Below are 16259 nucleotides of genomic sequence, written 5' to 3' on the forward strand. Positions count from 1 at the left end.
TGAAAGGACACTGGAGATCAGGCCATGTGAAATTGTAGGAGTTTGTCAGATGAAATGAGTGGGGAAGAATACTATGTGTGAAGCCCAAGAGGTGAGAGAATGCCTAGAATTTTGAGGATCTGATAGCTCAATATGTCTGAATCAGAATATGAGGCAGGGGGTATTAAGAAGTATGTGATTAAAAGTAGATTAAAGATGCAATAACAGAATTCAAATCCACATTATGGAAAATGTTGAATGTCAAATCAGTGGTTTGAAGAACGATCCTGAGAAGTGTTCCCAGAACTAGAGGAAAAGGTTAAAAATATTGATCCAGCATGGGAAATGATAGGTATTGATATGTAGGAGAGCAGATAATTCAACCTAAAACTCATATTCCTATGAGGCCATAGAAGTAACAACTAAAGATATAATTTAATAAGTCTTTCCTGAGTTGAAAAAGTACTTGAATACACAGATCAAGAGGGTTCTCCACAATCTAAGAAAAACTAAATGGCAACATTTTTATATTACAGTAGTACAGAAGACAGATCTTATGAGCATTCAGGCAAAAAGAAGCAAATTACCTTGCAAGAATGAAAATCCTACTGACCTTACGCCTTTTTGCAACACCCAAGATCAGAATCAAACATCTAATAGAGTTTTCAGGGAAAATGTCGGGAACAGCGTCACACTCAAAGTCTATTATTTTTCAAGGCAATAGCATTTACTTTCAGATTTGCAAAGCCTTGCACCATAGGCTGTCCCTCATTTAAAAATTCTCACAAAAGAGCAGTCAAAATGAAAAACTCAGTAAGGAGGAAATTATGATTCACAGGGACTTATAAGACCAACCTCACTTACTTTGGACCAAAACACAGCTACTTGGTGACCTCCGTGCAGTCTGGTCAGTTCTGGGGGCTGAGGGTGAAGCTTGGCCTGCAGAACTCCCTGAGCTGTTCCTCCTGAGGCAACTCTCATGTCCCAGAAAATGTATTTCTTGCCCCACATGCTTTACTCCTTGTTTCAGAAGGAGGGTTATGTTTGATGACCCATTAAAACCTGATTTGGTTTCCAGTGTCTGATATTAGCTTAGCTGTTTACCTGGTTGAGAGGCAATGAGAAGAACTAAACACTTGCCTTTTTTTTCTCAGAACCGGGCTGAGCAGTGCAGCGCATTGATCGTTTTCATGTCCAAGAGCCTCACATACTTTCTTCATCTTTAAAACTCAGATGTTTGCCTGGTTTGTGGAACTTTTAATTGGGCAAGACTAGTAAACCATGTGTTAGCAGCCGCTGAATCCTGAAGCTTCGCTTTATCTCATCTGTGACTTGTGAATGTCCCTGTGTTACCTTTGGTTGGAACAGCATGTTCATTACATACTGAATACACATGATGCTGATGTTTAGAAATGTAGCTTATCTCTTTCTCTATTTCTTAAAGAAAATCTCAGAAGCAGATATACAATTTATCTTTTCCTTTTGATCAAGGAAGTTAGTGACTCACTTCAGTAAGAGAGGTTCTTAAAAGCACAGAAAGAAGACTGAAAATCATAACATTTCTAGTTACTATTGCTGTGTAACTAGTTCCCCCAGAAAAGAGTGGCTTCAACAATAACCATTTTCTCGTGCTTACAGATTTTGTTGGTCAGGAATTGGAACAGGGTGCAGTGGGGTCGGTTTGTCTTTATTTTTTGAGGCCTGGGACCTTAGCTAGTAAGGCTCAAACTGGGGATGCCTTGATAGCCAGGGGCTGGAAACATCTGGAAGCTCTTCCACTCCCCTGGCTGGTGCCTGGGTTGTGATGACTTGTAGGACCACTGATCAAAGCAGTTGCTAAGTTGCCCAGACTCTAGGAAAGGGGGCATAGATCCCACTTTCAGTGGGAGGAGTGTCAAAAAATTTGTGGCTCTATTTTAGAAACTACCTAATAATAAACTGCTAACACTGGTTTTCTTTGGGTCACAGGTTTTGAAATGGTATTATGGGTTGAATTGTGTCCTCCCACAAATTCATCCTAATCTTCAGTACCTTGGAAATAGGGTCTTTGCAGATATAATTCATTTAATTAGAATAATATCATACTGGAGTAGGGTGGGCTTCTAGTCCAATATGATTGGTGCATTCCCTTTAAAGAAGGTGAGTTTGGACACAGACCACCCCCCACCCCCACCTCTGCTTCCACACAGGGAGAAACCCTGTGAAGATAGAAACAGAGATTGGTGTGCTTCTGCAAGCCAAGGAATGCCAAAGGCTGCCAGGGAGTTATCAGAAGCTAGGGGAGAGGACCAAAATAGCCCCTCGCAGTCCTCAGAAGAACCAACCTGAGTAACGCCATGATCTTGGACTTCTGGCCTCCACAACTAAGAGACAATAAATTCCTAGTATTTTAGCCACCCGGTTTGTTACAGCAGCCCTAGAAAACTAATATAGATGGTGTTTAGTTTCTTTATACTTTTCAATGTTTTTCATATTTTTAAAAAATAAATTTATTTAGTTAGTTATTTACTTATTGACTGTGTTGAGTCTTCGTTGCTGCCCACGGGCCTTCTCTAGTTGCAGTGAGCAGGGGCTACTCTTCATTGTGCTGTGCGGGCTTCTCATTGTGCTGGCTTCTCTTGTTGGGGAGCACAAGCTGTAGCTGCACGTGTGGGCTTCAGTAGTTGTGCGTGGGCTCAATAGTTATGGCTCACGGGCTCTAGAGCACAAGCTCAGTATTTGTGGTGCATGGGCTTAGTTGCTCCACGGCATGTGGGACCTTCCCAGCCTAGGGATTGAACCTGTGTTCTCTGCATTGGCAGGTGGATTCCCAACCACTGCGCCACGAGGGAAGCCCAATGTTTTTCATATTTTTGACAAGGAACATATGTTTCTTTAAAAGTGAGGGAAATAGGTTTATTTAATGTAATCATTTCAATTTCTAGGTTCCATAAAACATGGAAATACACCAAAATCTTACTATGGTTGACCTGGGTAATGCAACCATAGGTAAGTTTAAAAAAATTCCTTCTACTTCTCTATACTGAAAATGTTTTCTATCATGAGTGTGTGTCACTTTATTATGGGAGGGAAAAGAGACCAAAGGAAGCAGCCATTGAAAGTAGAAAGAGTAAGGGCTTCAGGGAGTTAGCCCTGAGTCCTTCTCTGCTACTTAGTAACTCTGAGCCTGTTTCCTAATCTGAACGTGGGAGGACTGTTTCTCAGTGTTGCTGCCCGATGTCAATGAACAAACACAATGAACAAACACATCTGCAGTCACTTAACCTGGTGCCTCATAAGCTTCGCCTTGGCTCTCTACAATTTAACTGACGACCGCCGTGACTGTGATTATGGGGGTGGGTGGAAGATTGAAGTAATTTAAGAGCTCATGCATGCTTTTCTCTGAAAAGCTAAGAGACTGGAGGTGGCTTTTACTGTGAAGCAAAGGCCACTTAAGCTAAGAGTCTGTACTTACTCTGGTCCATTGTAAGGGTTTGGGAAGGGTCAGGGTCAAAAATGGATCAAATGGTCATGTGGCTTTGAAAAAATTTGCAAAAGATGTTCTAAGTGCAATCAGTCAGGACTGCTGTCTCTTTCCACTGTGACCCCCCCACCCCCACCCACTTGGATGGCCTTGGAGTAACCATGGGGATTTGGGGACTGGGCTAAGGGAAAGTTGACTTATGGATACAGTTAATTTGGGTTCAGTGAGATGTATTTATATGGTTTGCAGTCACCTCCTTGAATACATAAGCTGTTAATAGCTGATCTGAGGTACAAGGGCCTTGCAGAGATATTCCCACCGGCCACTGTGCCTGTTCACCAGCTTTTGAGACAAATAAGAACACATAAAAGAACACATTTTATAGAACCTAGCACTGACAGTATGTGGGTACTGTGGGAGAAAAAAAGTGGAGCCAGAAAGTGGTCTATGGAACAAATTTCCAGATTTTACAGCTTCTATATGAAAGAAACTTGATAGAAATTTCTCCAAATTTGACGTCTTAAAAATTTACCTGACATTACCAATAATGAGTTGAGAAGCTGAAAAAATTGTTCTAAACTACTAATGTTGAAGAGAACACCATTTTAATCAAGTAAGCTAAAAAATCCCCAGATACAACTTTTATTCTTTGTACAGAAGAATGTCATGAATCTTTATAGGAAGAAGTGATTTAAAAGGGTATACAGACAAAATCTTACTAAAAAGTGATTAAAAATAGTATGTAGAAAAAGGAGCATTAATGAAATGTGTCTAGAGGTAGTTAATCAAAATATTATGTAATTTTGAGGGGGATTTTGTTTATTGTCAAACCACTGCTTGATGAAATTTATAACTTATCTAACGTGAACATTAAAATTATAATTTGTGATTTGTTTATATAAATATTTGTGTTCATTCTTAAATTTCTATTTGTAAGTTTGCATCCTTTTTCTACAAAATGACAGAAGGCCCCTCAACCACATTACCTGGGTCTGGCTTAAAAGAGCCCAAGTTTCAGATTCATCCTGTTCTTCTGCAAAGTTGTTATTTGAATCTGATACTAGTACTTAGCATTGTAGCTTCTGCTTTTCCATTTCCTACAGCAGAACTGAGAATTGGAGAAGCTATTTACCGATCAGTTCCTTTTGATCTAAAAGGTTTCAGTGGCTCTGTCTAGTAAGAGTTTGAGGATGCTATTCACCTAGTCAGAGTAAAACCATGACTCAGAGTGTGAGAAAATGGCCCTCAGCTTCCCAGGAAGTTTTAAATATAAAAACATGCTATACTTTTGAATAAAAGGTACAACTTAAAGGCAGCAGATGGAAATTTCTTGTAAGGAGATATCAAAACCCCCTCACTCTTCCTAGTCTTAAAAATAAGAGTTGTTTTTGTCAAAGGATCTGAGACCTGAATGCATTTTCTGAAATGAACTTGACAGATTGTGGTAAGGCTCATGAGTCCAGATTTCTTTCCTTGGGGCAGCCCCTCCACCTCCCCCCCCTTCTGCACCCTCTGTGCTTGGGTGTCTCACAGTTTCAAAACACAGGAAAAATGGACTTGCATAATAAAATTACTTTTGCACATGTATGATTTTAATTTAAAGCCAGGAGCTACTCTGTGGTTTTAAAAATATTTCAGGTCTGTGAAGCTCTATTACAGATTTATCACAGATTTACTTATAGCAGATTTATTACAGAAAGAACGTAAAACCAGTATCCAGCTTCAAGCGTTTGCTCCTCAACCCCCTTCCTTGCGTGAAGAGTGTGTCTTCAGAATATCCACGTTCAAATGCCGACTTCATTCTTGGGCAAGTTACTTAATTTTCTCATCTGCAAAACATATTAATATTCACACACAAAGTTGTGAGAATTAAATGAGATAGAAGTAAAATTTTTAAAAAACCTTCCCCATCTAGTCCCCTGGCACCAAGAAGGAGCTAAGTAAATGCTTAAAGGAAAAGAAAGATAATGCCTTAAATCTCCTTCCAAAGAGTTTGGGATCCATAATATAACAGAAAAGAAGGATCAAAGGGAAAGGATTAAATCGTGGAGCCCTTGAAGTTGATGCATATTGAAGGAAGTTGTAGAAAGATGAGTGATTATAGTTTGGAGAAATTCTACTAAGATGTACACAGATGAATCATGTGAAGGGAACCACCGTTATATTTTCCTGGTTGAATTAAAGTGTTCACATTCATTTGTTTGTTCTTTCATTAACTCAACGAACACGTAACGAACATTTAACATATGTCAGGAAGTTTTTTAGGATGGGGGATACGAAGACAAACACAACCCATTTTTGTACTCAAAGAAGTTACGGTTTATGTGGGGGAGAGTAACGTGAAAGAAATAAGGACTTTAAAATGTGAGTATAGAAAAGGAAGGATTAGGTTTACATCAGAGGGGAGGTGGGCTCAGCAAGGGCTTTGTGGAAGAAGTGACTCTTGAGATGAGAAAGTGTCTGCACAGCGGAGGAGGTGAAGGAGTGTGGACAGCATAGAGAGTGTAGGTAGGGGAACGGGGTGAACAGAGGCGCAGGCGTGAATCAGCTTTGCAAGCGTGTGGGAGCTGCAGGTAGGGTACTGGCGAGTGGTGCAGGGGTGACTGGAGCAGTGGGCTGGAGAAGGAGGCAGGGTCAGATGATGGAGAGCCTCACCCGCTATGCTTTGTGGCAGGGCCACGAGGGACCCCATCAGTGGGTAATGACAGTGCCGTGGAGGGGACTCCAAGAGCAAATAGACCTCCTCTAGTGGGCGAGGCAGGAGAGTGGAATGTGAAGGTTTTGATAAACATGGTGAAATGGGGTTCGGAAGATGAGGCTTCCCATCACCGTATGCTGTGTCAATTGCAGGGGGAAGACGGTTGAGGTGTCGACTGGAAAAAATGCACAACTTAAAAGCTGAGAATTATGTTTTATTTAGTGGACAAAACTGAGGACTTAAACCTGGAAGACAGCCTCTCAGATCGCTCTGAGGGACTGCTCCCAAAAGATAAGGGAGGAGCCAGCATATACAGGAGTTTTGCAAGAAAGACCAGGTATTCAGAACATCAAACGTTTATGGGTAATTAAGGAAAACCAGACATCTCAAGTTAATGAATTTAGTGCTTTTCTGTGTATGGGAACTTGCAAGAGTCTGGGCTCATTGAAATCATCCCTTTGATATGCACCTTAACTATCTAGGGCCAGTATCCTGCTTTGCTCCATCCTGAATCCCTTCAAGGGGCACAGTTGGGGGTGGCTGTGGTGGCTACTGGCTTGATGGCTGCAACATTCTTTGTTTAATGATACGTCAAGCAACATTTGTTTCATCCACAGAGGCAAAGATATTAAATAAGATGACATTTTTAAAGCCTGGGCATTTGATAATATGGGCTTGGACCAGTAGATTGTAGTTTAAATTTTGCCTATTTTCTAATTCTGATTTCTAGGAATGGCCAGAAAATTTGAAAAATTACTGTCTCTGCTATGGGGTTGCATAATCAGATACCAACATTCACAAATTACACCAACATTCACAAATTAGATTTGAAACATGACTCAAACAATTTGTTTAAAAACTGATGTAACAGGAATTGCATGCATGCAAATGAACACCTGTGAAAATTCTTAGGCAAGAACTGCTAAATTTAGCAACATCAGTTTAGCAATTTGAGAGAAGGAATCTCTTTTGGGGCCAAATGCCCAATTTTACAAATTGCTTTGCTGCTTGGCTCTGCTGTAATGTTTGTTGAACAAACAATTCCTGTCTTTAAAGCAGTTACTGAACTTTATAATTAAATGTCCTGGAAGGAATAAATTTAGATCACGTGCATCTCAGTGTGTTTTGAGGCCTGTGGATGTTTGCTGTACCTTTCAGGATTTAGACATTCAAGTCTTGCCATATAAAATTTTTTTTAGTAACTAAGTGCATGCAATTCAAGTATCATATCACCTACAAGTCTTCCAGAAATCAAGCTACACTTTTTCTTATTTCCAATCACAATGAAAACCCCATCACTTTTTGCTACAGAGTCACGGATAAAAATAATTGGGGTCACAAATGAAATGCCCAGATGGCTTCCCTGTCACCCTTCAGCGAAGGCCCCCACTTGGCATGTTTCTGGTTCCTTCAGACTTTAATGTATTTTTCTTAATGTTAGTTTGGGCCATATTTCATTTTTGGAAACTAGTCAGTTTTTAAGTATGTCTAAATGACTCCTTATACCTTAAGTACATTTAATATGTCAAAATAATTTTCCAAGATATGATCACATCTTATCCTTTCAATAAGCTTACTGGGGGCTGGGGTGGGGGGAGTTGTTAGGAACACCAGCCCAAGGCTGAGCGTTCTTTACTAGGTACTGCTTACGCAGTGGAGAAGAGGCATGCTAAGTGATATGTATGGTGGAGTGGGTGCCTAACAGTTACGACAAACTGCAACTGAAAACTCCAGACAAACTTCAAAAATCAACCAAGGGAGCTGGAGAGTGAACAAAAGCAGGCAGAGGGGAGTTGAATGCTGGAGGAAGGGGTGTGTTTCCTGGCATCAGCTTTGACCAGAGGATGGGACATGGTCACAAAGGGTGTGTGAGTGGCTAAAACTCTAATAGAAAGTCTGTCATATTTCTGGCCTGAGGAATCAGGGTGGAGCCTGGGGCAAACAGGGCTGTGAGAGAGTGAGGGCTCAGCCAGCAAAGGGGTGACCTAAATTCTGTGTTTGAACTCTGCACAAGGCAGACTCAGGGCAGCTAGCAGCTCAGATTTACAGCACAGTTGGTTTTCTGTGGGTTACAACCTGAGAAGAGGAGGGCCAACTAAGGGTCGTGAACATCCAGGGGTTTTGGTGCAGGGGGTGGGGATCCTGGAACCAACCCCTCAAGGAACCTGAGGGACAACGTAACTGAGACCTGAATTGCCACCCACCACAGGTGAGACAGAACTGGAGCAGTTTGAATCTAACCAAGTCAATTGCCTGTTAAGACGAAATATCAACAATCTTGGGATGAATACAACAGAATTCAGAGTCTTGACTACACAACATTTACAATGTCCAGGTTATAATCCCAAACTATTGAAGACAAGAAGAACCAGGAAAATGTGGCCTATTGTCAAGAGAGATGACAAGGGCTTGAAGGAGAAGGAAGAAGAGGAGGAGGAGGGGAGGGAGGAAGTGAGAAGAAGATGAAGAAGATGGAGAAGAGAGTAAAAACATTTTAGAGAGCCCTCAGGGATATGTGGGACAACATCAAAAAGGCTAACATAAGGGTAGTTGAAGTTCCAGAAGAAGAGGGTAAAGAGAATGAAGTGGAAAATATCTGAAGAAATAATGACAGAGAACTTCCAAATTTAATGGAATATTTAAATTTACTGATTCAATAGGCTTAAGGGAAATGATATGAAAATCTGGAGGGAATTCCCTAGTGGTCCAGTGGTTAGGTCTCAGTGCGTTTTCTGCCAGGTTCAGGGTTCAATCCCTGGTCCGGAAATTAAGATCCCACAAACCACGTGGCAGGAAAAAAAGAGAATTTGGATATGAAAATAAGAATAAAGAACATAAAAATTATACAAAATATTTTATTTGCTTTTAATTCCTTTAAAATATATGACTGTGTAAAGTGAACATTGTAACATTAACTTATAGGATTTATATTGTATGTAGATGGACTACATATGGCAGTTACATATGAAAAAGATGATCATGGTGGTGGTGGGGTGAACTGTTAGTAAACTGTGAGAAATTAAGGGGTTTATACTGAAATCCCTAGAGAAACCACTAAGAAATAATTTAAAGAGCTAAAATTCCAATAGGTAAATTACGATGAAATTATTAAAAATACTCAAATAATACAAAAGAATGTAAGAAAAAGGGAACAAGAGGAACTAAAAGCAGAGGAGACATAAAATTATAAAATAGTAGACCTAAATCCACCCATATCAATAATCAGAAACAGAGATTGTTAGGATGGGGAAAAAGCAAGACTACTATATATTGCCTAGAAGCGATAACACACTAAATATGAAGACACAAAAATGTTGAAAATAAATGGATGGAAAAAACATATCATGCAAAAAGAAAATGAGCTTAGGAAGACAAGTGGTTTTATTAAAATCAAATAAAATAGGACTTCCTAGGTGGCGCAGTGGTAAAGAATCCGCCTGCCAATGCAGAGGACACGAGTTCGAGCGCTGCCCTGGGAAGATTCCACATGCCACGGAGCAACTAAGCCCGTGCACCCAAAAAAAAAAAAAAAATCAAATAAAATAGACTTCCAAACAAAGATTATTACCAGAGAAAAACAGGAACATGATGTGATGAAAGCAACAACAGTTAGGATCACATAGCAATTACAAATGTGTATGTGCCTAAAACAGAGACTCTAAATGAAGGAAACAGATATTGATGAAATAGACAATAACATAATTGTAGTGGGAGATTTTAACATCTCTTACTCAGCAGTTGATCACACAAGTAGACAAAATACCAGTAAAGACACAGATGATCTGAAGAACACTAACAATCATTTTGACCTAATTGATTTTTAAGATCAATTATTTTAAGCAAACTTTTTTTAGAAAAGGTTAACAGCAAAACGGGGGGGAAGGTCCGGAGAGTTCTATATATCCTTAGTCTCCAAACATGTGTAGGGCCCCACCCCCCACCCCCTGGCCCCCCATCAACTTCCCTGACCAGAGTTTTACGTTTGTTACAATTGATGAACCTACATTGACACGTCATCACCCAAAGCCCATAGTTTACATTATGGTTCACTACTCTATGATCTATGAGCTTGGACAAATGTATAAGGACATGTTTACATTATTATTGTATCATACAGAGTATTTTCACTGTCCTAAAGATCCTTCGTACTCTGCCTATACATTCTTCCCCACAACCCCTGGCCACCACTGATGCTTTTATTGTCTCCATAGTTTTGCCTTTTCTAGAATGTTACACAGTTGGAATCATACAGTATGCAGTCTTTTCAGATTGGCTTCTTTCACTTAGTAATATGCATTTGTTTCCTCCATGTCTTTGGTTCAACATTAGAAAATCAATATGATTCACCATATTAATAGAATATAGTAGAAAAACCATATGATTATTTTAATATATACAGGAAAAAATCACAAAATTCAATATCCATTCATAAGAATAATTCCTGTCTGAGTAAAATTGTAAGGGTACTTCTTTAAAGAGCATCCATGAATAACCTCCAGCTAGCTACATACTTAATGGTGAAATATTAAATGATTTTCTGTTAAAATCAGGAACGAAACAAATGTGCTCATTTTTGCCACTTCTACTCAACATTGAATTGGAAGGCCTAGCCATTGCCATAATGGAAGAAAAAGAATGATAAAGACTGGAAAGAGAAAGCTAAATTGTACTTCTCTGCAGATAATACAGTTGTTTACATACAAATCCTAAGGATTTACAAAACAACTAGCAATAAGTGAATATAGTAAGGTCACAGTATATAAGTCAAAGATACAAAAATTACTTCTATTATTATATTCTGGTAGCAAAAATTGCAAAATGAAAAAATAATTCCATTTGTAATAAGCCCCAAATTTAAAATATTTAGGAATAATTTTAATAACATGTACACTGAAAACCAGAGGACATTGCTGAGAGAAATTTGAAAAGGACTAAATGAGTGGAAAGATGTATTATCTTCATGGGTTGGAGGACTCAGTAGTTTTAAGATATTAATTCTCACTAAGTTGATCTATACATTCAATTAAATTCCAATCAAAATCCCTCGATTTACTTGCTGATGTTAAAATGTGTATGGATACAAAGGACTTACAATAGCTCAAATACTTTCTTAAGAAAGAACGAATTTACAAGACTTATACTACCTAATTTCAAGACTTACTATAAAGTTCTAATAATCAAGAGGGTGTCCTATAAACAAAACAATAGGTGTATTGATAAATTAATGAAACAATAGTCTAAAAATAGATCTACACATGCACAGGCTGTTGATTTTTTTCTAAAGAACTTTTATCGAGATACAGTTAACATACAATAAACTGCATATATTTAGAGTGTACAGTTTGGTATCCCAATCTCCCAATTCATTCCCCTCCCAACCCTCCCCACTTCCCCCCTTGGCATCCATATGTTTGTTCTCTACGTCTGTGTCTCTATTTCTGCCTTGCAAACCACAGGCTGTTGATTTTTGACAAAGGCACCATGGCAATTCAATGGAGGAAGGAAAGTCTTTTCAAGAATTAGTCTTCATTCCTCACATCATACACAGAGATTAACTTGTAATGGGTCATAGGCCTAAATGTAAAATTTTTACATTTAGATCTATAAATGTAGACTTAAAAAACTATAAAACTTTTAGCAGAAAAAGAATAAAAGAACTTTGTGACACTGGGAGAGGAAAAAACTTAAACAGAACATGGAAAGCACAAAGAAATAGTGAAATGAACTTCATCAAAATAAAAAGGATTTGCTCTCCAAAAGACACAGGTAAGAAAACAAACACAAAAAAGATAAAGCTACAGATTAGGAGAAAATATTTGGAAAACATATCTCTTAAAGGGTTAGTATCTAGAATATAAAGTATGCTTAACACTTAGTACTTAAAAAGTACTCAATTTTTAAAAAATGGTCATAAAAATGGGTACTTCATAAATGGCCAATAAACATATGAAGAGATGTTCAACATTGCTAGTCAATGGAAAATATAAATTAAAACCACAGTGAGATGCTATTACATACCTACTAGAGTGGATAAAACAAAACGAACATATCTGACAATACCAAGTACTATGAACGTGTTCTGCATTTTGATGATGGTGGTGTTTTCGTGAGTATGTATATCAGGCAAAATTGATCAAATTGTACATTTTGAATGGATGCAGTTTACTATATGTAAATTATACCTCAATGAAGTTGATTTTTTAAAAAGCCTATGGAAGAATAAAATTGTTTATTATCCTGATGAAGGACCAAAGACATAAAGATGCTTAGGCACCTGCTAATGATGACATTCATGTAGTAAGTGCAGCTAGGATCAGACTTTAGTCCAGACTATTTTCTCTTCCAATTAGATCAAGCTGCTGTGCATAGAATTCAGGAATGAAGAAGAGGAAGAAACAAGAAGGGAAACAAGTGTCCTGAGAATTGACCTGTTGTAATCCAGACCCTTTGTCTTGTCCCAACCAGTGACATCAAAACACTTCCCTACAGTAGTTAGGTCATGTCTTGTTTTCACCTGTGAAAAATTTCTATCTTTTAAAAAATAGCTTCCTTGTTTTCCTTTCTCTTCCCTAACTGTAACACAGTTGATATGAATTATGGACATTGAAATAGCAAGTTCAAGTGAATTACACTGTGTTCCGTTAGTGTATGTGAATGAAGAACTTTGGGTGCATGATTCTGACCAGTTTCTGGGATCACCAATGAATGTCCTTTGGAAATTGCTTAAATTATATAGGTGGATAAAAAGTATGTAAAGAATTTAGGGAGAATCAGAAAATGTGGAGAATGTGTTGAGCTAATGCTTTTTAGAATTAGCATGTAAATGTCGTTCCTTTTTAGCTTATTATTATAGTAATACATTATAACCTATTAAATTATACTAAATGTAATAGCTTACATTTTTTTCTTGGGCTTAAAAAGAAGTCCATTGTGCAACATTGTGATTTATGAGGCATATATATTTGGACATTCAGATGGCCAAAATGTATTTTTCATATATATTTGGTTTTCTTTTTTTTGGCTGTGTTGTGTCGTCATTGCTACACCCCGGCTTTCTCTAGTTGTGGCGAGTGGGGGCTAATCTTCATTGCAGTGTGCGGACTTCTTATTGCAGTGGCTTCCCTTGTTGCAGAGCACAGGCTCTAGGCACGCAGGCTTCAGTAGTTGTGGTTTGCGGGCTTAGTTGCTCCGCAGCATGTGGGATCTTCCTGGACCAGGGATCGAACTCATGTTCCCTACATTGACAGGTGGATTCTTAACCACTGTGCCACTGGGGAAGTCCCTTAAAACCCTTGGAATTTCCTAAGTGTTGAAAGTGATCAAGTTGTCTTTTGTTATGTTAATGAGGTGACTTTTGGACCCCACCTAAGGATGGGGGCTGGTTGGCGGGAGAACCCACCGAGTGATGGGAGGGAGGGCTGGAGGTCCGATCAATCTTAAATGGCTGATGATTTAATTAATCATGGCTGTCTCCATAAAAATCCAGAAGGAGAGGGTTTGGAGAGCTCCCAGGTGGGTGAACATGTGGAGGCGCTGGGAGGGTGGCACTGGGAGAGGGCAGGAAGGGCCAGGTCCTTCCTCCATACCTTGTTCTGTGCATCTCCTCTATCTGGCTGTCCCTGAGTTACAGCCTTTTATGAGAAACCACTGCTGTAGCAGGTAAAATGTTTGTCTGAGTTCTTCTTGGGTTGTAACTTGGGGTCTAGTTACAACCTAGACTTGTAATTGGCATCTGAAATAGCATGGGGGTGGGGGTGGGTTGGGGGGAGTCTTGTAAGATTGAATCCTTAACTGTAGAATCTAGGTTATCTCCAGGTAGATAGTGTCAGACTTGAATTGTTCTAAGAATTGCTTGTTGGTGTGGGGAAGCCTCTACACACACACGTTGGAATTGGGTCTAAGAACCCTTTTAAGTGAAATTCTATAGTTTTCTCCAAAAGGGCATTTTATCATCTTGAACTTACTGATATCCTAAATGGTTGTCACATTATATTTGACATTAATGTTAAAATTTCACTGTAAGAAAAAGTGAAAGCTAGTTCAAGGAAGAGCCCTTACTCAAACTTGAGCTCACCAGCGTTAGTTATCTAAACAAAGTTAAACGATCATCTTTCATGATTTCTAATGCTTAACTATGTATATGAAGGGCTTGAACTGCATAGGTTACATATCTGAAAAGCATTTGTTGTCCAAATAGCAAAGTAATCATTTCGCTTGAGAAGTTTAAAAATTTTCCCTGTGAATCTGAAATTATATAGGGTTCTTTACTTGAGTTTATGGGAAACAAATAACAAATGAGTTTATTGGAAGTAATCTACATTTTATGTTCACAGAGAAAACTAGCATTTATTGAGCACCAGGTGTGTTTGGGGTACTATAAAGTACTTTATACATATTATCTCATCAAGTCCTTATATCAACCCTACGGACTAGGTGGTATCGTTGTTGCAATTTTGCAGATGGGAAAATGCAGGCACAGAGATTAAGCAATTTGTCCAAGGTTGAATGGCAGCTGGTAGATTCAAGATTTTAACCCAGGCAGCCGTCTGTGCAGACTACACCCTTTTAACCCCTGTTCATCTTCCCAGGACTGGGGTCTTCACTGTGCCCCGCCCACAGCATGCTTATTCCTACTCTCACTCCTCCGGTTCTGTCCTCCTGCAGGGTCCACCCTTCACTGCCTGGACACTTTGTCACTCCCCATTCCCACAGCTGCTTCCCTGCCTGATTTCCTATTGACCAAGTATAACCGCTTCCTAATGTTGAGGTAATAACCTCAGAAAATGGCTGTTCTGCCTCAAATTGCCCTTCCTCCATGCCATCCTAGTAATCCTGATGGATAAGCACCTTAAATACACTTTCATCAAAAGTCTGGATGAATAGTCTTCTAGTCTCCCACTATTTTACTTTGAATTCTAGTTTGGAGGACATGCAAGGCCCTCCAGAATCTGTCCTTGATCTACTTTTCCAGCTGTATCCAGATGCTAAAACACCAACCCCAGACAGGTGTTTCTCAGGTCATTTAGACGTGTTGGAGTAAAGCATTTAATGTTAGGTATTATTATTGCATATTTAATACTTGAATAGGTAATACATTATTCAAACACCAAAAATATAGAAATGTGTTATTGAAATATCTTCTGCGTATTCTTGGCTCTATCATCTCAGTTCCCATTCCCCACTCCCAACATGTTAAACTACTATTATTAATTAATTAATTAATTTATTGGCTGTGTTGGGTCTTCATTGCTGCCCATGAGCTTTCTCTAGTTGCGGCAAGTGGGAGCTACTCCTTGTTGTGGTGCATGGGCTTCTCATTGCGGTGGCTTCTCTTGTTGCAGAGCACATGCTCTAGGCGAGCAGGCTTCAGTAGTTGTGGCACATTGGCTCAGTAGTTGTGGTTTGTGGGCTCAGTGGTTATGGCTTATGGGCTTAGTTGCTTTGTGGCATGTGGGATATTCCTGGACCAGGGATCGAAATGGTGCCCCCTGCATTGGTGGGCAGATTCTTAACCACTGCACCACCAGAGAAGTCCCTATTAATTCCCTTTTTTAAAGGTAAATTACAGCATACTATACACATTGACCTGTTACGTGTTGCTTTTTTCCACTTGATATATCCTGGAGATCTTTTTGTATCAATAGCCGAAGAGCTTTCTCATTTCTGTTTCACAGCTGCAGAGAAATTTTTATAACTGTATGGAAGTGCCATAATTTAATTATTCATAATTCATTCTCTAACCAAATACATTGATATTGTTATAAACAATGCTAGAGAAAATATCCCCGTTCACATATAACTCTACATGCCTAAGAACTTATTTGCATGCCTAAGTACATTCCTAGAAAGAGAACTGGTTAGAAAAATGACATGTACTTATAATTTTAACAGTTATGGCCAAACTGCCCTCTGTAGGGGTCATATCAGTTTTCACTTCCAACAAAAATGAACGAATCACTAATTTCCCCACAGCCTCACCAACATGCTGTTATTAAACTTTTAGAGTTTTGCATATCTGATGGGAAGATAGAATTATGAAGTTTGCCTGAAAAATGGCAGAAGGTAGTGGAACAAAACGGTGAATATGTTGTTCAATAAAGCTCTTGGTGAAAATGAAAA

Source organism: Hippopotamus amphibius, chromosome 6, assembly GCF_030028045.1.
Source record: "Hippopotamus amphibius kiboko isolate mHipAmp2 chromosome 6, mHipAmp2.hap2, whole genome shotgun sequence".
In the NCBI taxonomy this organism is placed as follows: domain Eukaryota; kingdom Metazoa; phylum Chordata; class Mammalia; order Artiodactyla; family Hippopotamidae; genus Hippopotamus; species Hippopotamus amphibius.